The sequence below is a fragment of the Saimiri boliviensis genome, chromosome 15, assembly GCF_048565385.1.
Source record: "Saimiri boliviensis isolate mSaiBol1 chromosome 15, mSaiBol1.pri, whole genome shotgun sequence".
Taxonomy (NCBI): Eukaryota; Metazoa; Chordata; class Mammalia; order Primates; family Cebidae; genus Saimiri; species Saimiri boliviensis.
Window position 1 is genome coordinate 54,689,010 of NC_133463.1, and position 23,151 is coordinate 54,712,160.

At 38.7% G+C, this 23,151-nt stretch overlaps 1 long non-coding RNA gene across 1 annotated transcript in view; it reads left to right on the forward strand.

Annotated features, from left to right (window-relative positions):
• LOC141581474 (uncharacterized) overlaps positions 1-23,151 on the forward strand; it is a 323,356-nt gene that overhangs the window by 84,323 nt on the left and 215,882 nt on the right. The window lies entirely within an intron of this gene.

The window sequence follows — 23,151 nt, forward strand, 5'->3', positions numbered from 1 at the left end:
GAATATGTGATGTGAAAATTAATTATGTCTGTGCTGAAAATGGAAAACCATTCACTTTTTAATGTTTGATTTCTTCTATTCAGAGTTTTTACACTTAGGAAAATCTTGTTGCTGGGAAAATATCTGGTATACTTAGAGGCCCTTTGTTTTTCTGAGGTGGAGGGTGGGGTGGAAGGACAAAAAGAGTGAGAAAAAATAGTTGCTTATCTTCCTAGCCTGAGTTTGGAAGAGAAACAAGTTTTAATCTGAAACAATTTGAGTTCACAGAAAGAGGTCTAGAGAATGAATATAGCTATATACATATATATTTTCTTCTGCTGCTTTTGTTTCAAGAGGTGCTTCCAAGAATCAGGTAATAAACAATTTCTATTCATCTTTATAAATATATAATGCTAATAGTATTGTAGTAAAAGGGTAGTTTCCCTTTGTAATGTTTTTTAATATTGGTCTATTACATTCTCTGAGCACTTTGCTTGCATTAGTTTCATTTATTCTTTAGCTCTACGGGCAATCAAAGGCCTCTGCTCTGGCTATAAAGAATGGTAATTAAATGTGCACTGAGCTCTCACTATAGTTTATCATTTACATTCTTTGTATCTTGTTAGTTCTCAGCCTCTCTCTTATTTATAAGTCCTCTTGCCTAGTATTACTGTTGTCACTACTGCTACAGAATTTTGCTGATGTTAGAAGTCACCACTGTTAGACCTGTTAAAGACATAGTTTGAATTTCTAACAGTTCAGATAGACATCATATCAAAGCAGTGCAATTATATCCAAAATGTTTGCTGAAAAATGTGGGTTATAACAAGGGACAGAGTTTTCAGTTCAAGGAAGACCTCTTTGTGTTACTTACTTATGAGGAGTTTGACAGTATCAGTCCCAAACAAGATTATGGGGCATTTGAGGAGTTGATGGCAGTCCAGGTGAGTGCCCTCAATAAGCTGGGTAGGTGGTGCAATACTATTGCAGGCCTGAAGGTTTTCTTCACATCTGTTCACAAGATTTCACAGGGTTGATAATAAAGTGGCTACTGGTCCGTTTTAGGACAGTGCTTAGATGGCTTTGCATTTTGGTACTTATCGCCATAGTTTTGTACAGACTCTCATTATGATGTATCTGTACAAATACAAGCTTTCCAAATGGTTTCCATGCCTTCTAACTGACCCTAATCAAATCCACGGTTTGTATGGTTGACCATGTTATCTTTTTTAAAAAAATATTAATTCAATCACTCACGATTTACTTAACTTTATGGAACACCCATGATGTGCCAGACACTGTGACAAGTCTAGTGGGAGACGGACTTGTACACAGAAAATTACAAGAGAAGATGCAATGTATTTTGTCTGAGATACAACCACTCTTTGATTAGAACTCTTCCATGCTTCTTTATTGTTAAAAAGAAAAAAGTTTATGTTCTTCCCTGAAATAAAAGATCTTCCACGATTTGAATCCACTTGACAGGTGCAGCCTCAAGGCGAGGCCCTTCCCCCACATGCACACCTTGTGTCAGCCACACAGATTGTGCTGATGTGCCCAGGAACTGCATCGTTCCCCACAACTGGTTAATTCCTACATATTCTTCAAGATTTAGCTTAAGTGTTATTATTTCCTTTGTGACTCTGACTCCAGACCTCGAACACATAGCTAGTTATTCACTCCTTTTGGTTCTTATGGAAATTTTTATATATCTCTTTTTTTGTGGCTCGTAGTATCCTTTATTTCATTATTATAGCCACTAACTTATGTGAAGGCAGGAAGTATATCCCACACTTTTCATTCTTCTGATGTTTGGTTTAATGACTGACATACATTTGATGCACAATGTATTTTTTTAAGGATAAGTGAATGAATGAATAAGTGAATAAAATATGAAATCAGCATGTGGAGTTAACATTGGATTTTTTAAAATCAACGGTGTTGAAATACTTTTTACTCTTAAGCAATTATCTTCCTTTAGAACACCTGGTACAAATCTATAACTATGTTGGCCGACAACTCAAAGTGATTAGTGCAACCAATTTACTGCAATTAGAAGGAGGACCACACTCCATAGAATTTAAGAGGTGCATTGACTGCACACCTGTATGATATAAAAGAAACTATGACCACTGCAATCACCATAAAAGCATATTATTGTCTCATTAATTGTTAAATAGGCCAATGACATAGGTATTTTATTAAATGAAGTCAAAGCAAAAAAGCAAAAGGTGAAAAGCAGACTGTACAAGATTTAAGAAGAAATATCAAGACAAAGAATTTTTAAAAGAAGATGATATAATTCCACATACACATTTGCTTATATCGGTATAATAATTTTTATATCTTGAAGGATATTTTTAGTTAGTAGAGGGAAGTGGATTAGAGAAGGCCAAATGCCAAATTCCATGGAAAGCAATCTTCATATGGCTTCCTTCTGGCATGGAATCTGTAGTGCAGTGGTTAAGAGCCTGGGCTCTTGCAACAGACCGCTGGGTATGGCCACTGTTGCATCCTATTCTAGCTATGTAATATTAGGAGAGTCACTTAACCCCTCTGTTTCTCAGAGAATAATAATAGTACCTATCTGATAGGTACTGCAAAATGAAAATAATAACACCTGCAAAATGAGAATAATTGTACCTATATGATAGGATTGTGAAAGGGCATAAAATGGTAAGCTCTCAAAAATACTGGATTTTATTACTATTTGTTAATTTCCTCTTTGGGCTCATGTCATATCCTATCTTTACCATTTTTTAGCATATGTTCTTACTGGCATTTGTGTCTCTCACATGTTTTCCATTTTGTATGTTTTTAATATGTTCATGTCAAGTTTCTATATCCCAAATATTGGCTTTTGTTTTATGTAAGAAATGGTCACCACCAAACCTGCTCTACAAGAACTCCTGAAAGAGGCTCTACACATATAAAGGAACAACCAGTACAAGCCACTCCAAAAACATACCACATGGTAAAAAAGCATCAACACAATCAAGAATCTGCATCAACTAACCAACAAAACAACCAGGTAGCATCAAAATGACAGTATCAAATTCACACAAAACAATACTATCCCTAAATGTAAATGGACTAAATGCCCCAATCAAAAGACACAGACTGCCAAATTGAATAAAAAGCCAAAACCCATCAGTGTGCTGTATCCAGGAAACCCATCTTACATGCAAAGATACACAAAGGCTCAAAATAAAGGGATGGAGGAAGATCTACAAAGCAAATGGAGAGCAAAAAAAAAAAAAAAAAAAAAAAAAAAAAAAAAAAAAAAAGCAGGAGTTGCAATTCTCATCTCTGATAAAATAGACTTTAAAGCAACAAAGATCAAAAGAGACAAAGAAGGACATTACATAATGGTAAAAGGATCGCTGCAACAAGAAGAGCTAACGCTCCTAAATATATACACACCCAATACAGGAGCACCCAGATACATAAGGCAAGTTCTTAATGACTTACAAAGAGACTTAGACTCCCACACAATAATAGTGGGAGACTTTAACACCCCATTGTCAATATTAGACAGATCAACCAGACAGAAAATCAACAAGGATATCCAGGACCTGAACTCAGACCTGGAACAAGAAAACCTAATAGACCTTTACAGAACTCTCCACCCCAAATCCACAGAATATACATTCTTCTCAGCACCACATCACACCTACTCTAAAACTGACCACATAATTGGCAATAAATCACTCCTCAGCAAATGCAAAAGAACAGAAATCATAACAAACAGTCTCTCAGACCACAGTGCAATCGAGTTAGAACTCAGAATGCAGAAACTAACTCAGAACCGCACAGCTTCATGGAAACTGAACAACTTGATCTTGAATGTTGACTGGATAAACAATGAAATGAAGGCAGAAATAAAGATGTTCTTTGAAACCAACGAGAACGAAGACACAACATACCAGAATCTCTGGGACATATTTAAAGCAGTCTCTAGAGGAAAATATATAGCAATGAGTGCCCACATGAGAAGAAAGGAGAGATCTAAAATTGACACCCTATCATCAAAATTGAAAGAACTAGAGGAGCAAGATAAAAAAAACTCAAAACCTAGCAGAAGACAGGAAATAACTAAGATCAGAGCAGAACTGAAGGAAATAGAGACACAAAAAACTCCAAAAAATCAATAAATCCAGGAACTGGTTTTTCGAAGAGATCAACAAAATACACCACTAGCCAGATTAATAGAAAAGAGAGAATAACCAAATTGATGCAATAAAAAACGATAAAGGGGATATCACCACAGATTACACAGAAATCCAAACCATCAGCAGAGATTGTTACAAACAACTCTATGCACATAAACTAGTAAACCTGGAAGAAATGGATAAATTCCTGGACACCTGCATCCTCCCAAGCCTAAACCAGGAAGAAATCGAAACCCTGAATAGACCAATAACAAGGTCTGAAGTTGAGGCAGCAATTAAGAGCCTACCACCCAAAAAAAGCCCAGGTCCAGATGGGTTCACAGCCACATTCTACCAGACATACAAAGAGGAGCTTGTACCATTCCTTCTGAAACTATTCCAGACAATCCAAAAAGAGGGAATCCTTCCCAAATTATTTTATGAGACAAACATCATCCTGATACCAAAACCTGGCAGAGACTCAACAAGAAAAGAAAACTTCAGGCCAATATCCATGATGAAAATAGATGCAAAAATCTTCAATAAAATACTGGCAAGCCAATTGCAACAGCATATCAAAAAGCTTATCCACCATGATCAAGTAGGATTCATCCCAGGGATGCAAGGCTGGTTCAACATACGCAAGTCCATAAACGTAATTCACCACATAAACAGAACCAAAGACAAAAACCACGTGATTATCTCAACTGATGCAGAGAAGGCCTTTGACAAAATTCAACAGCCCTTTATGCTAAAAACACTCAATAAACTAGGTATTGACGGAACATATCTCAAAATAATAAAAGCTATTTATGACAAACCAACAGCCAATATCATACTGAATGGGCAAAAACTGGAAGCATTCCCTTTAAAATCTGGCACTAGACAAGGATGCCCTCTCTTACCACTCCTATTCAATATAGTACTGGAAGTTCTAACCAGAGCAATCAGGCAAGAAAAAGAAATAAAGTGTATTCAAACAGGAAAGGAGGAAATCAAATTGTCTCTATTTGCAGATGACATGATTGTATATCTAGAAGACCCCATCGTCTCAGCCCAAAATCTCCTGAAACTGATAAACAACTTCAGCAAAGTCTCAGGATACAAAATCAACGTGCAAAAATCACAAGCATTCCTATACACCAGTAACAGACTTAAAGAGAGCCAAATCAAGAACAAACTGCCATTCACAATTGCTACAAAGAGAATAAAATACCTAGGAATACAACTAACAAGGAACGTAAAGGACCTCTTCAAAGAGAACTACAAGCCACTGCTCAATGAAATAAGAGAGGACACAAACAGATGGAGAAACATTCCATGTTCATGGTTAGGAAGAATCAACATCGTGAAAATGGCCATACTCCCCAAAGTAATTTACAACTTCAACGCTATTCCCATCAAGCTACCAATGACCTTCTTCACAGAACTGGAAAAAAACACCTTAAACTTCATATGGAACCAAAAGAGAGCCCACATAGCCCAGTCAATTCTAAGCAAAAAGAACAAAGCAGGAGGCATCATACTACAGGACTTCAAACTATACTACAAGGTTACAGTAATCAAAACAGCATGGTACTGGTACCAAAACAGAGATATAGACCAATGGAACAGAACAGAGGCCTCAGAGGAAATACAACATATCTACAACCATCCGATCTTCGACAAACCTGACAAAAACAAGCAACGGGGAAAGGATTCCCTGTTTAATAAATGGTGTTGGGAAAACTGGCTAGCTATGTGCAGAAAGCAGAAACAGGACCCCTTCCTGACACCTTACACCAAAATTAACTCCAGATGGATTAAAGACTTAAACATCAGACGTAACACCATAAAAACTCTAGAAGAAAATCTAGGCAAAACCATTCAGGACATAGGTGTAGGCAAGGACTTCATGACCAAAACGCCAAAAGCATTGGCAATAAAAGCCAAAATAGACAAATGGGACCTAATCAACTCCACAGTTTCTGCACGGCAAAAGAAATAGTCAGTAGAGTGAATCGGCAACCAACAGAATGGGAAAAAATTTTTGCAGTCTACCTATCTGACAAGGGGCTGATATCCAGAATTTACAAAGAACTAAAATAGATCTACAAGAAAAAAACAAACAAGCCCATTCAAAAGTGGACGAAGGATATGAACAGATACTTTACAAAAGAAGACATACAGGAGGCCAACAAACATGAAAAAATGCTCATCATCACTGGTCATTAGAGAAATGCAAATCAAAACCACATTGAGATACCATCTCACACCAGTTAGAATGGTGATCATTAAAAAATCTGGAGACAACAGATGCTGGAGAGGATGTGGAGAAACAGGAACACTTTTACACTGTTGGTGGGAGTGTAAATTAGTTCAACCATTGTGGAAGACAGTGTGGCGATTCCTCAATGACCTAAAAATAGAAATCCCATTTGACCCAGCAACCCCATTACTGGGTATATATCCAAAGGATTATAAATCATTCTACTATGAGGACACATGCACACGAATGTTCATTGCAGCACTGTTTACAATAGCAAAGACCTGGAACCAACCCAAATGCCCATCGATGATAGACTGGACAGGGAAAATGTGGTACATATACACCATGGAATATTACACAGCCATCAAAAACGATGAGTTCGTATCCTTTGTAGGGACATGGATGAACCTGGAAACCATCATTCTCAGCAAACTGACACAAGAGCAGAAAATCAAACACAGATGGGTTCTCACTCATAGGTGGGTGTTGAACAATGAGAACACATGGACACAGGGAGGGGAGCACTACACACTGGGGTCCTTTGAGGGGAAATGGAGGAGAGACGGGGGGGTGGAGAGGTGGGAAGAGATGGCATGGGGAGAAATGACAGATACAGGTGAGGGGAAGGAAGGCAGTAAACCACACTGCCATGAGTGTACCTATGCAACAATCTTGCATGTTCTTCATATGTACCCCAAAACCTAAAATGTAATAAAAAAAAGGAAATGGTAATAATCATTAGTGAATGCAGAAGAAGTTCCAAATCCATTAATAACCAAGGCAACAGTATGATTTCCTTCTTTTACTTTGATTTTTTGCTATATATTGCTCAGAAATCCTTTATGTTGCCTGCAAAGGCTGTGAATAATCTATTATCATTGAATTTAGGGCTAAAATAAGCACATTTAATTGTAACCCAGTTGATAAAAACTAAGTGCTGGGAAAAATTATTAAAAGCTTCTGTTTAATGATAATTGTATTCCTGAACCTAATAACTGGGATAGGATAGAATAATTATTATATTGGTTAGAGCTATATCCTACTTTAGTTTGACAATCAGAGCCAAAGACACAGCAATCATCCTTCAAATATTGGAAGGACTTTGTCCTCCTGAATAATTATTTCAAATAATTTCTTTTGTGATCAAACTTAGAAAATAAATAACTATTCAGATGACGAAAATACTAACATTTAAAGAGCTATCAAAATAAAATCAATTAATGAATGCCAACAAAACTAGGCATTGTATGTATTATGAAATATAACTTAAGATTTTGGATCTCAATACTTGGAAACATTGAACTATGAGCTATGTACTATTATTATCTTAGAAAGCTTTACTCTGTTTTAGACAGACTATACCATTTCAAATGATGCAAAATTAGCAAAAAAAAATAGTGCATCAGTAGAACTTATTTTAATTCAATATTAACTGGCCACATTTCAAAATTATGTTCTGTATTGTCCTGTGACAAAAGATGCTAAAAGAATGCCTATTTAAGAGTACCAAGAAAGGGTATGGGTGGAGGGTAAAATAAGGAAAGTCACAGAATGTATTATATTTGTAGGAATTAAGAATAAGAATGTGCTTCAAATGGAATGTTGAGTATCATCATGGCAACTACTTTTTTGATTAACAGGAATCATGAAAAACCAGATGCTGTGTCAGCTATGCTTTGGACAAAGTTACTGCTTTTTAAAAAATCCAGTAAATGATTTACAATAGCAAAGACATAGAATCAGCCTCGGTGCCCATTAATGATGGACTGGATAAACAAAATGTGATACATATATACTATTGAATACTAAATAGTTGTAAAAAAGAATAAAACCATGTCCTTTGCAGCATGGATGCAGCTGGAGACCATTATCCTAAGTGAATTAACGCAGAAACAGAAAACCCAATACCACACGTTCCAATTATAAATGGGAGCTAAACATTGGGTACTCATGGATATAAGGATGTCAGCAATAGATCCTGGGGATTTCTAGAGGGGTTAGGTAGGGAGGGGCACAAGGATTGAAAAACTAACTATTGGGTATTATGCTCAGAACCTTGATGATGTGATCATTTTGTACCCCAAACCTCACCATCACGCAATATACACAGGTAACAAACCAGCACATGTAACCCCTGAATCTAAAAGAAATACTGAAACAAAATCAAGTGAATGAATCAAAAATAAATAATAAAATTTAATGTGATATCTGAGCATACTTCTATGGTTCTCTATTGAACAGATCTTATTGAGGAAACAGTCAATCAAGAGTTCCCTATAAGGATGAGGGATTGAACACACATCTACAGTCTGCTCCTGGATTTCTAATTAATGAAGTAAAGGGATTTTTAAAGACTATATGAGTTAGCTTTTGCTGCATAGCAATATATGCTCAAAATAAAGTGGCTTAAAACAACAACCATTTATTTAGCTCAGATTCTGTGAATTAGCAGTGTGAGCTGGGCTCAGATAAATGAGTTTTTGGTTTCAGCAGGGCTCCTTCATGTATTTGCAGTCAGCTGCAGGTCAAGTCCAGATTTGCTAATCTTGACTGGACTCGCGTATCTTCGGAGCCTCAGCTGGGACCAATGAGTTGACTCAGGCTACTATCCAGCATCAGGTCAGATCAAGCTTGTCCACATGGTGAAGAAGGGGATCTCAAGAAGGTGAATGGAATATCTAGGGTCTCTTGAGATCTACCCTTTGATCTGACACATTGTAACTTGTACCTTATTCTGTTGGCTGGAGCAAGTCACAAAGCCTGCCTAGACTTAAGGGATGGGAAAAAAAATGGCTTTGCCACTTTGTTAGTGGAGCTGCAATTTACATTTCAAGGGGCATGAATATAAGGAGAAAATTAATTACAGATATATCTATATTTAATCTACCCCAAAGGTATAAACCCACAAGGACAAAGAGAACAGAAAAGAAGACAATGGTAATGAAATTTTGGAGGCTAGAAGGAAAATTAATGAGTAGCAATTGACTTAGAGACACTTGAGAGAGCTGAATCCTAAACTTGCAGTCAAGGAGAGACAAGAAGCAATCCAATGTACTAATTTAATCCATAGAATCTTCTAAAGTCTCAGAAATTGATATACCTGGTATACACACCAGGTATTTATGAAAATGGGAAGATGAAAGTGGAGATAGAAACAGGGAGACTCATTGAAATTTTCTTTAAGAATTATTGGAGTTAGATATTCAGATTCTATCCCCCAGTCTGCCCAGTCATTAACTGCCATTTTCTCCTTATGCTACCCTAAAGAAAACAGGAGGTTTAGTTTATGAAATAGATAAAACCAAGGGTTTATTCTGGACTTATTGACACCCTAAACACAATTGAGGACTGAGGTGTTGTAGTGGGCAAAATAATGGCTGTCAAATATGTCCATATCCTAGTCCTCAGAACCTATGGATATGTTAGGTTACATAGCAAAGAGAAATTAAGGTTGCATGTGGAATTAAACTTGTGTCAGCTGACCTTGAGATGAAAAATTAGCCTGTATTATCCTGGTGGGCTCAATGTAATCACAATGGTCTTTATAGTAAGAGATGTGTGACAGGTCTATTGAATATTCTATATTCCATGGAGTCTCACTCTGTTGCCCAAGCTGGAGTGCAGTGGCACAATCTCAGCTCACTGCAATCTCTGCCTCCTGGGTTCAAGAGATTCTCTTGCCTCAGTCTCCTGAGTATCTGGGATTAACTGGCGCATGCCACCAGGCCCAGCTAATTTTTGTATTTTTAGTAGAGATGGGGTTTTACTATGTTGGTCAGGCTGGTCTTGAACTCCTGACCTCCTGATCTGCCCACCTCAGCCTCCCAAAGTGCTGGGATTACACGTATGAACCACCTTTCTCAGCTTAATGTCACATTCTTTGTCATACCCATTTATCCTTGGGATCCCTAAAAAGCAAAAACTCAGCCTCATGGCATTTCTGCAGCTGGATAACCTATGAAGTTTAGATTTCTTTTTTGGATTAACTTTCCTACTTTTTCCCTAAGAATTTTTTTTTTTTTAACATTGGGAGCATCCTGTTTGGAGAAAAGGGAAAGCACAGTGGAGTTTTAAGTGGTCTGCAAACAGTGCCTGAAGAATCTAGTTAATATATAGCAATGGCTCCTCAGTAATTGTGACTCTCAAATAAAGTAACTCCTCATGCCCTTCTGTGGAGAACATGATGGAGAAAAAAAAAACCAAACAAAATTGTTCCTTCTGAGTCACTCTGCTTTTTCTTAAAACAGCAATAAAAGCAGCAGCAAAACTCTGGTTTTAGCTTGTTGGATTTCTTACTGCAAGAGTTGCTGAAGGGCTCCAGGATCTTTAGCCTGCTTGAAGCTGTCAGCTTCATCCCCCGCATCTTGTCAGCAAATAGCGATTAAACTTTAACTTGCCTACTCTTTATTTCTGTGGCAGTCTAACTTTTCTTTAGGAGTGTCTGTCGTTTTGGAGATGCAGTGAGAACTTTACCAAAAATGTGTTGTGAGTGTCTAGCACATTGAGTGGTACAGAGTTGGCCACTCAATAAATATTGGTAGAAGTGAACCGAATAAGATTTAAAAAGTAAGTGAAAATGTGGATTAGCAAAATCTTATTTATAGAATGCATTCTAAGCCTCTTTTAATTGCAGACATAGTTGTGATGTCCAGGTACTTTCTGATTATATATTGGTTCAATTTAACAAATATTTGCTGGGCCCTACTAGCCACACTGCACCAAGAGCTTGAGAGAGAGGAGATGCAATGCAAAACTGTATCCACCAGATCCCTTGTTCTCACAGAAGTTACAATTTAGTAGGACAGGTGGACTAGAATAATGGTCTGTTTTTAAAAGTTGAGTAATAGAAAAAGTTGGAATGTCCTTAAGAAAAATCTTACTTAATTAACCCAAAGAGTGCTAGATAAATGAATGGAAAACAAGATTCCTAGTTTGAGATTGAAAAAGAAGAAAAAGAAAAAAACCAGGGTTGGGTGTATAGTGTTTTCCAAAAGTAACTAAGATGCTTCTAGAGCCATGGTTTCTTATCCCAGACTTAAGGCTGGCTCCCTTTCTTTCCAGTGTCACCCTGACTCCTTACCGGTTTCTCCATCTCTTCCTAAGAACTTCACTAGGCTTTGACATAAACTAGTCAACATTAGGGAGTTACCGCCCAACAGTGATGCTCATACTCCTCAAACCTCTATGCTTCACAGATGCCCTCTACTGGTTTGGCTTGCTCATAAGCTATGCTTTTAGGGAATTGGATTCAAAAGTTGAGATTGGTAAAGGATTCTTGAAAAAGAAAACACTTCCATTTGCCTTGGAGGAATCCATTTTTCTGGGCACTCGATGTTTCTTGGGACTGTGCCAGGAGTATGCGGGCCACTGCCAGGAACTCAATGGAACCTCCAAACCAAAGAGGCCTTGGGGGGTGACCTGTGGAGGACCCCACCTGTTTTATGCTTTCTAAGGAGACAATGATCTGTTGTTATCTCTCTAACTTCCAAATGGTTTAGAATTATGCTATGTTGAGAAGAGTAATGAGTAACTCTAGTTTGTCTGTCAAGAGCCTTATGGGAACTCTCTGTTGGTAACTGCTTTTCCTTCTGTTCTAGCTATGTGATTCTGCAGAGAGCCACCTTGTTCTTATTTGACGTCACTATATTGTAGTACCTATGGTATATTACATACCTATGGTACTATAATTGGTGCATGGGTATACATATTATCCAAAGTGAGAAATCAAAGTAATCTCTGAGGTTTTCCTAACTGGAACTGGAAAACGAGAGTAAGTCCTTCTCAAGTTGTGGGAGGCTTGGGGTAGGAAATTTGCTAGCTTTCAGCTATGTTTTGTATCATATGGTGTCAGCTTGTCTGCAGTGGAATATAATGTATGTGATGTGGAGAGAAAAGCAAAGACAAGAGATACACAAAGAGTCCTAATGGTGTTGAATCCCTGGTTTCTATTGTTTGAGAGGCACAGTTTAACTCTGGCTGAACTTGATTATTTAATTGTTCCTTTAATTAGTAGAAATACACTAGCATGCTTCCAAATAATTCCCTCTTTTTTTGTGTATCCTGTTTCACATGGGGTTTCTGTCATTTGCAATCTTTTAAGAGTCCTGATTAATAAAAAGAATCTGCTCTGATGCTATCCCCTTTTCTCCCTGTTTCCTTTAATCTTCCCTTTGCTTTCATAAACCACCAGCTATTTCCATTCTTTAGTATGTGACTTTCTGTTATTTCTGCTCCATTTCTTCCTCGTCTCTCCTTTCTTCCTTCCCCTTCCCTTTTCTTTTTCTTCTTCCTTCCTTTCTTTTCTTTCTTTCTCTTTCCTTTTCTCTCCTTCCTTTCATCCTTTCTTCTTCTTTTCTTGAGACAAGGTCTTGCTCTGACACCCAGGCTGGAGTCCACTGGTACAATCTCGGCTCACTGCAACCTCCACCTCCTGGGTTCAAGTGATTCTCATGCCTCAGCCTCCTGAGCAGCTGGGCTTATACAGTTGCCTACCATGACATCCAGCTATTTTTGGTATTTTTCTTAGAGACGGGGTTTCACTATGTCGGTCCGGCTGGTCTTGAACTCCTTACTTCAAATGATCCGTCTACCTTAGCCTCCCAGAGTGCTGGGATCACAGGCGTGAGCCACTGCACCCAGCCTCTTCTCTTTTTTGTCTTTCCTTCCCTAACTGCACAGAGGCCTGTTGTTCTTTCTTCACCATTCATTTTACATAAAAAACCAGTTTAAAAGCTTTTTTGAAAGTGATTCTTTGGCAGCTGTTATTTGGGATTATGCTAACAATACAGACATAAAAAATAGAAATAAACATGTGGTTCCAGACCAGGCATGGTGGCTCATGCCTGTAATCCCAGTACTTTGGGAGGTCTGGTGGGCAGATCACCCGAGGTCAGGAGACCAGCCTGACAAACATAGTGAAACCCTATCTCTACTAAAAATACAAAATAAGCCAGATGTGGTGGCATGTGCTTGTAATCCCAGTTACACAGGAGACTGAGGTAGGAGAATCAATTGAACTGGGAGGACGAAGGTGGCACTGAGCAGTGATCACACCACTGTGATACAGCCTGGGTGACAGAGCAAGACTCTGTCTCAAAAAAAAAAAAAAAAAAAAAGGAAGTTAATGTGGTGTTCCTGTTGAATACCTCTGGGTTATATAATTACGGATAAGTATGTTTTTCTTTTTTATGTTTGAGAAAATTTCTATAATAAACATATATTTTCCTTTAATAAAAATATTTTGTTATTGATCACCTTAAATTATACCTACTTGTTTCTTATTTGTGCTTGTTGAGAAACTACTTAATATTAAAAGATCTGGCTGGGTGTGGTGGCTCATGCCTGTAATCATAGCACTTTGGACAGCCGAGGCAACTGGATTACCTAAGGTCAGGAGTTTGAGACCAGCCTGGCCAACATGGTGAAACCCTGTTTTTACTAAAAAAAAATAAAAAATAAAATAGCTGGGCATGGTGGCTTGAGCCTGTAATTCCAGCTACTCGGGAGGCTGAGGCAGGAGAATTGCTTGAACCTGGGAGGGAGAGGTTACAGCGAGCCAAGATCGTGCCACCACACTCCAGCCTGGGCAACAGAGTGAGACTCCGTCTCAAAATAAATAAATAAATAAATAAATAAATAAATAAATAAAATAGTAATTAAAAGACCTACATAAGGATGACTCTCAAAAAATTTCTTCGAGAGAGTTTGACTTATAGCTTATGTGCTTATGTGTCCTTGGCAAATATGGGTGGATAAATGAATAAATGAATAGACAGGTGAATGAAAAAGTGTTTCTCCTAAACAGAAAGTAAGTACCAGTATGGCAAAGCCTGATTCAATATAAAGCCCTCAGATAATTTACCAGACTGTCTATTTTACCAGGAAGTATGTCTGCACTCTTTGACCAAGGATGATTATTCAGTAGACTCTCTGGGCTAAACCTGGATATGGTATATTTGACAGCTTTAAATAGAGAAAGAAAGCTGCACTCCTGCATTCATCCCAGCTGGTAAAGGAAAGGCAGATGCTCAATACAAATATTTTAGCAAGTTACAAAGACAGTGAGGAAGAAAAAGGTCAGACTGAAAATAATGCTGTCTCAAATGAAACATTTGGCCAAGGAGAGTCACAGATGCAGTATCTTTGGTCTAAAGGGAACTATAACCCATGTGACTTTAGTCTGAGTTGCCACACAGATGGCAAGTTAGAGGAAAATAAGGCAGTTAAGGAGAAGCTGAAGTAGTTTAAAGGGAATGATAATACCCAGGATATAGAGAAATTGGCACATCATATAGATATAGTACCCATGGAAATGTATATCGGAACCACATGTATGCAAAATACTCTGATCATATGTCTCATCCCTTCTAAACAAGCAAATCCACTTGAAATAATTCATACTAAGGAAAGTTTCAAGAGTTTGTACTTATACGTATATAAGAATGTTGATCTGAGTGTTTGGTTTCTTTTTATAACAAAAAAGGAATGGAAACAAACATTAATGAGGTACCTGGTTAAATTATAGCACATACATAAAATAAATATTATGCAGTAATTAAAAATATTAATTAATATTCATGAATATGAGAATATAGCCAATATAGTCACATATACTTTTAAGTGAAAAAGCATATTTTAAAGTGATCCTGTTTCTTATTAACAATATTAAATATTAGTGGAGATAATATTATTAGTGGAGATAAAAATATTAATAGAGATATAGACATAAATACATGGATATTTTAGAAATTCTGAAAGGTCATGCCATGATATTTGCAGTAGTTGTATTTGGATGGCAGAATTACAGACAATTAAAGCGTGTTTGCTTATCTTAATTTTCTGTCTTTCTATAAGGAATATATGTTACAAGTACAATAATACAAATTAAATTAACTTTAAAAGGGAAGATGGGGACATTGACAAGTAAATTACATCCTTCCTTCTCACATTTCATTGTTAAAGACCCCACTCTCAGTGACTCTTGGTTCCTGGACTAAGTAGGTGTATTATGTGTCACAGAACTCCATCTATCCTAGACATTCCCCCGGGCATCTGGAATTGAGATACTGACAAGCAGAGGCAGATGATGAGTGCTTGAACTGAAAGGTCATATAGAGCAGTATCCAGAGTTGTCACTGTTATAAGTCAAACCACATGCCACTGAAATATGGGAGAATAGAGAGGCCCTAAATAAACCTAGAAAGCCAGGCTGCAGAGAAGAAACAGGGGTGAAGGCAGATGTCCAGAAAGGAACAGAACTGAGAGACCAAGGGGCCCACTGAGGAGTGGAAGGAGCAGCTTTGCTATCAAACCCTCAGTTCTGATTCCTACATGGCCCAACTCTATTTAATTTCTGGCTATTAGAACATTTATAAAATTGTGTGTTGTGTGTGTGTGTGTGTGTGTGTGTGTGTGTGTGTGTTTAAATAGAAATCCCATTTACCCAAATAGGTTGGAGTGAGTTTCTGTTAATTAAGAGAGCCTTGATGATGACAGAAATGTATGCCCTGAAACAAACATCAGGGTAGGGCAGTAGTAGTGGGCTTTGAGTGAGTGCATCCTCAGTGCACTATCATCCACAGACTGAGAGACTTCCCAGCATATTAAACACTATCTTAGTTGTTCCTGCTGCTATAAGAAAATACCTTAGATTGGTTAATTCATAAACAACAGAAATGTATTTCTCATAGTTCTGGAGGCTGGGAAGTCCAAGAACGAAGTGTCAGCAGATTTGGTGTCTGGTGAGGGCTTGTGCTTTGCTTCCAAGATGGTGCCTTGTTGTCCTCGCATGGCAGAAGGACAAAAGGAATGAATTTATTCCCTTAAGCTCTTTTATAGGGGTCTAATCCCATCCATGAGAGCAGAGTCCTCACGGCCTAGTCACCCCTGAAAGATCCCACCTCTCAATACTGTTGCATTGGAGATTCAGTTTCAATATGGATTTTGAAGGGACACAAATGTTCAAACCATAGAAAACACCAAACTGGGATTTTACTTTTCTATTCTTGGCCATGAAAGCCATGAAACTAGTGTCAGCATTCTCTTTCAGTAACCAGTTGAAAAAAATGAGAAGTAAAACCTTGAAAAATGTTTCTCCATAGGTAGCTGTAATTCCTAACTCATATCTACCAAAAATGTGGTTTTGTGAATGTCGTTAAAGACCTTTGAAGGTGAAGAATTTTACAGTGAAGCTCCCCTACTCAGTATTTGGAATTCTATTGTGCAGAACTTAGCCTAATGTGCTTGACAGCCTTGGTGAAAAATGTACAATATAAATGCATCATCAATATAATAATATAAATTGAATTAGAATGCTTATTCTGTTCTGCTGAGTTCTTTTCCTGAGCTGATTATGTCTGAAATGGTTCTTGTTAGAAGCTTTCTCATTATGAGGAACTCACTGTTCTGTTCCAGCTCTCTGTCAAGTGCCACCTGTTTGGCACTTTTTACTCTTGTATTTTTAAAGTCAAGTAGCCCATCATGTTAATATTTGAAGTTTAGAGTCACAGCATTCTAATTGTAACATGCAGCTTCCCTTGGTTATGTTTAGGCTAATAGTGTCTTAGTCTGTTCTGTATTGCTGTTACAGAATACCACAGACTAGGTAATTTATAACAAACGGTAATGTATTTTGCTCACAGTTCAGGAGGTTCGAAAGTCCAAGAGCATGGCACTGGCATCTTGTGAGGGCCTTCTTGCTGAAGGCAGAGGGCCAGAGTGTACTAGAGAGAGTAAGAAGGGCCTGAAATTGCTTTTATTAATAGCTAATGCATGTGGGGCCTGTTACCTAGGTGATGAGTTGATAGGTGCAGCAAACTGCAATGACACATGTTTACCTATGTAACAAACCTGCATGTCCTGCACATGTATCCTGGAACTTAAATTAAATTTGAAAAAATCCACTCCAATGATAATGACATTGATCCATGTGTAAGGCCAGAGTCTTCATGAGTACATCATCTCTTAAAAGTTTCACCTCTCAGCTGGGCGTGGTGGCTCACACCTGTTATCCCAGCACTTTGGGAGGCCAAGGTGGGTGGATCATAAGGTCAGGAGATCCAGCCAGCCTGGCCAACCTGGTGAAACCCCGTCTCTACTAAAATACAAAAATTAGCAGGGCATGGTGGCACATGCTTGCAGTTTCAGCTACTCGAGAAGCTGAGGCAGGGGAATTGCTTGAACCCCCAGAGGTGGAAGTTGCAGTGAGCCGAGATTGTGCCACTGCACTCCAGCTTGGCTACTGAGCAAGACTCTGTCTCAAAAAAAAAAAAAAAGTTTCACTTCTCAACACTACTGCATTGGGGATTAAGTTTCTGATACATGAACTTTGGGAAAAGTATTTCACAACTAATTTAGTAATTCTCAGTTGCATTTTGAAGAGTAAAGGATGACAGTTTGGCTATTTGATTGCCAACAAGGTCAAATGGTGGCCCAACAAATAATGAGCCCAACATTTTCTCTAATAACCTTCTAGTTGCATAATTTATCTTTGTGAAAAAGTTTGGACTATTGGCCATGTCCTAAATCACTTTCCATTTGAGTGAACTGAAGTGTCTAAATTATTCATTGCTAGAGGTAGATTTTTTTTTTTAATTGATAGGCTTTATTTTTTAGAGTAGTTTTGGAATTACAGAAAATTGAGCAGATAGTACAGAGTGTTCCCATATGCCTCTCTCTCAACTCCTGCACCAAGTTTTCTCTATTATTAATAACTTACATGAATATGGTACATGTGTTGCAATTAAGAAACCAACAGTGATACATTGTTATTAACTAAAATTCACAGTTTATTCAGATTTCTCCTGTTTTTACCTAATGCCTTTTTATCTGTTCCAGGATCCCATCCAGGTTGCCACATCACATTTACTTGTCATGTCTCCTTAGGCCCCTCTTGATTTTGTAAAACAAACCAAAATGAGTAAGAGTAGGAAGAGCAAACTCTAGGACAAGAAACACAGTTCCTGAGATTCACCTACTCTTTGTGACTCTTCCATGAGGCATGCACCCCTCTTCCCTCACATTGGTCTATCCATAAGTATTGGTAATCCAGCTGTAATTTTCACAAATGACCATTAAAAAGTGAGGGATAAGAAAAATTCAGGCCAGGCACAGTGGCTCACGCTTGCAATCTCAGCACTTTGGGAGGCTGAGGCAGGCAGATCCTAAGTTCAGGAGTTCAAGACCAGCCTGACCAACACAGTGAAACCCCATCTCTACCAAAAATACAAAAATTAGCTGGGTGTGGTGCTGGGTGCCTGTAATCCCAGCTACTCAGAGGCTGAAGCAGGAGAATCACTTGAACCCGGGAGGTGGAGATTGCATTGAGCCAAGATTGCGCCACTGCACTCCAGCTTGGTGAGAGAGCTAGACTCTGTCCTGAAAAAAAAAAAAAAAAAAAAAAAAAAGGAAAAAAAGAAAAATTCAAAATGTGTAGAAAAAATAAATAGCTCAAGGACAATATGTTCTGTGAATTATAGCATTTGTATCTACTACCCCAGTACAAGTATCAACATGCTTTATCAAACCCCAGTGTTCTTTATTCCAATATAAAGTTGGTGTGTTTTTTTCTTTCTCCTAGTGTCCTAGGTGACTTGGAGACCTAGTCTGATCATTATCTGTGTTCCTGGCCTTCTGATGTTTCTTTTATGCCCAGTCGAGTGCCAAAGTCCATTCTTTATTAAAGGTCAAACCTTCTCTGAGTTTGAAGTTTCTAGATTATTTCTTCCTACTCAGTTTTAGTTTCTAGTTTGAGATGGCTGCTGAAGTGGAGAGACCAAACTTTAGAGTGCCTGCAAAGTCTATGGTTTTCTTTTAGAGGGCCACATTCCTTCCTTCTCAAAGGAAGGCTGCAGGCAGTTGCTCCTGTTGGCACCATGAGACCCTGTCTTCTTGGGCATGGTTGATTAAACCAAATGTAGATTTCTGGCTAAAGGCAACCTATAAGCTGTAAGGTCATGGATAAGAGCTTTATTCAACCAGAACAGTGGGTGTGAAATTAGACAAATCAGGATTTCTGAAAAGAAATCTAGACAATGAAGGCAGCAAGGCCATAAGGGAGAAGGGTTGTAAAGGTTCATGAGTAACAGAATCTGTGGGTGAGCAGAAGTCACAAGTACACCAAAGTGATGAGTAAGTGGGCACCAGATGGCAGAGGTGTTATTTGTAGCAGTAGGAGGGGTAGAATGAGCTGACTCATGACACTAGCAGAACTCTCTGAACTCCTGGGGCTGAGGGGGTGACACAGTAACAGAGGTCTAGAATTGCCTTGATTCCCAAGCCAGCTTCCAGTTCTTGAGCTTCATTCCTTCTCTTGGTGGGGGTGTGGGGCTTTTATTTCCTTCTCTTGGAGGTCCAATCTTTTAAATATTTTGAGTCTGCTGTCCTTGTTTCCACTCTTACGCTGCACAGGTCTTGTTCCTCAAGGTAACATAAGGGAGGTTTAAATAGCACATGTGCTCTCCATTCAAGCTGGCGGGAGTTGAGATTAAGGCTACAAGTCACTTAGCCCTCTCTGGCTCAGCTTCTTGGCTCTGCACATTGCAGAGGAGTTCCAGATTGTTTTACAGTGTTGGTCTTCACCCTCAACATAGCAAGGGAGCCTCATAAAAGTCTAATTAATGCAATAAAAATTTTATCATGGGTAAAAAGGGTTGTACCCTCCTCCCCAAACTTCCTTTGCCACCTCTCATCCACTTACACTGAGTTCTTTTGTTAACTGACTTAACAGAATCAAGTTAGTTACTCCGTTGAATTTCAGACTGGTTATGGCTGGCTTCTCTCATGAGCTGTTAATATTTATATATGCAAGGTAAATGTTCTAAAAAATTTACATATATTTATTCATTTAATCTTCACATCAAGGTACACTCGTCATTCCTCTTTTATATGTAAGGACATTACGGCTTACAGAGGTTAAATAATTGGTCAGAGTTCAGCTATTAAGAGGGATTTGAAGTATTGTCTGTTTGATATTAGAATTTAACTTTTGACTAAGGCCCATGTTATCTGATGCCCATCATCTCTATCTCCAAGTCCTTCTCACCTCTGGTGGTTGGCACTGAGACCAACATCCAGCCAACTGCTTGCTGGATCTCGCTGAGATCCAGATTCCCAGCTATAGTACTCAGTCTGCCTGTAGACAAGTCTCTGATAAACATCTATTAAGGGTGAGTATTGAGGAAATCAGGCACTTCACTTTAGAGCTACAAAAATCCAATTCCCAATGTCTGTTTTCTCAATATAACCTATTTGGACTAGGTTGCCTCAATATCCTGTCAGTGGACTGAATACACAAAACAATATGATTTCCTAGGGAATTGATTTTTTTTCTACTTTACCAATGGCTGATACTGTTTTTTGTTTGTTTGTTTTTCCTTTTGTTTTTTTGTCTCTAAACACAAAAGTCTACCAGGCAGTGGGATGGGACAGTAAAAGCTGTGTGGTGATATCCACTCTGTTCATAAGGTGCTTCCACGGTTGCTGGATGTTGAAAAGCACCTATCTATCGTCCTGTGGTGGTGACTTTCTTTTGAGTCCCTCTTCTCTGGAGCTGTTTGCTCTGCCCATGCTACATGGCTGCCCATGGACAGGCTCCAGCACATGTGCTGGAAATGGTGTGCTCTGCTGCTGGACCCTCCATTACAGAAGTTGCCGTCACCCAAGGAGGTTGATCTCTCTGTATTACTCTAATCACTTGCTAATGGTGGGAGGACCCCTTTTTCAGTTTCCTAATGCCTTTTCCTAACATAGGCAGAAGGGCAAGGACTGACTCCAAAGTTCAAATCTTCTTATGGCAACCTCAACTTGCCCAATGGCATCTCTTTCTCTCTTTGCAAATCCCTACCTCCAGGGGGAGACCCAGAATTATAGGACTGATGGCTCCCATGCTTTCCGAGCAGTGCATGGTGAGAGAACTAGCCTAATCTTACGGACTTCTGGCACTATTTGTTGTCTTCCCAGGAGCTTCCTTTTCTCTTTCCTTTTTGGAGAGGCCTTTCTCCTATTACAGAAAATGCCAGTTACTATTTTCCAAGCCTCCCTTACAACTAGTACACAGGCAGGTAACTCAGCATTGGCTCATGGAACCCAAAGGGGTGTCTGCTAAGGGCTTTGGGGAAATGATTCTCTTCCTAGAAAAGAGGAATCACCCTTTTTTTTTTCCTTTTCTAGATTTTATTTTTATGTGACTCCCAGAACCACTGTAGCCTTTTTGGGCTCATAAAAGGAGGGATCATGTCACCCTGTGAATGCAAAGCACAAAGGAAAAAACACTTAGATCCCTGAGCTGTTGTACCAACCTTGAAAGTACCCTGTCTTGACTTTTTTCTTATAATGTTAGTAATAATAATCATTACTATTGATAATAGCAGTTAAGACTTCCATAAAACTTACTGTGCTCCAGACACACCTAGTTATTATGAGAGACTATAAATATCTGTCTTGTTGAAATAATACCTTCTAGTTGAGTGTTATATTATTTGTGGCTGAAAACACCCTAACTCATACATTTACCACGTGGATTCTTGTTCTCATTAAGCCGCAGAGGTCAGAGAAAGGCCACTCTGGGAAGCAGGCTTTGGCATGTGCCCTCCAAAATACATGATCCTCTCATCATGAGATGAATCCACTTTTCTCAGTTTCCTTCATGAAATTCTTCCTCCCATGCAAGCATCTTGAGTTCTACACATAAAGGGTGCTGGAAAACCAGGTATGAACTTGCCATGGCCTTTATTTTCGGTGATCTCCAAGTTACACAGATGACAAGAGTTGGTGCACATAATGTTCCTCATGTACCTCTCACCAAAACATCTGAAAATGAGGGCTAGGAGTGAGGATGGGGGAAGATATTTCTGAGGCGCCTGTATTATTCTCATTTCCTTCCTGACTACACAATTTCAAGAAGTCAGTCAGGTTACCATACGGGCTCAGGTCCTCTGAGGACCTGTAATTAGTCCACTGCAGCGAATGTTTAATCTGGACACAGCAATCATTTCCTGGCTCACACACTCTGCTTGACAATACCACCTATGTGGCATGCCTTTATATAATAAACACTATCACCAAAGAGCTCTAAAAACTGTAAAATATTATACACATGTAACTTATAATGATCACAAAGATTTATTCATGACCTGCCTTCAATATTACCAGCCCTGGGTCCTAGGAATATATTTAGTGTATGCTAGTCTGTTTTATCGCCTTATTCAACTGCCAGTATAACCTGATTTTCCACCAAATACGTGGATTGTGTCAGAACAGGTCATGTTTTCTTTCATTGCTATTAAATATATCTCACATTTTACTAATAATTATAACTAATGTTGATCGACATTTTACAATTCAGTTTGCTTTTTTCATGTTATTTCCTCCTTACCACCCCTATGGAAGTGAGACTATGGAAGCTCAGATTTGCCTAAGATAACTCAACTAAAACATGTGGTCAAGACAGGAAAAAAAGAAGGTTCTTTTGAAGCCAAGGGAAGTTCTTTCTGCTATTTTGCTCTGAGTCCCCTTTAGGTGATGTGTGGCTTTAAGACTGAAGCAGAGACTGGGCGCAGTAGCTCAAGTCTGTAATCCCAGCACTTTGGGAGGATGAGGAGGGTGGATCACTTGAGGCCAGGAGTCTAGACCAACCTGGGCAACATAGTGAGACTCTGTTTCTATGAAGTAAGAAAAAAAAAAAAAAAAAAAAAGGAGCACAGGGTCTAGGTCTTAAAGTAAAGAATCGGGAACAGGGGCCAGTTCTTGAAGTAAAGGAGCAGAGATTTGGGGAAA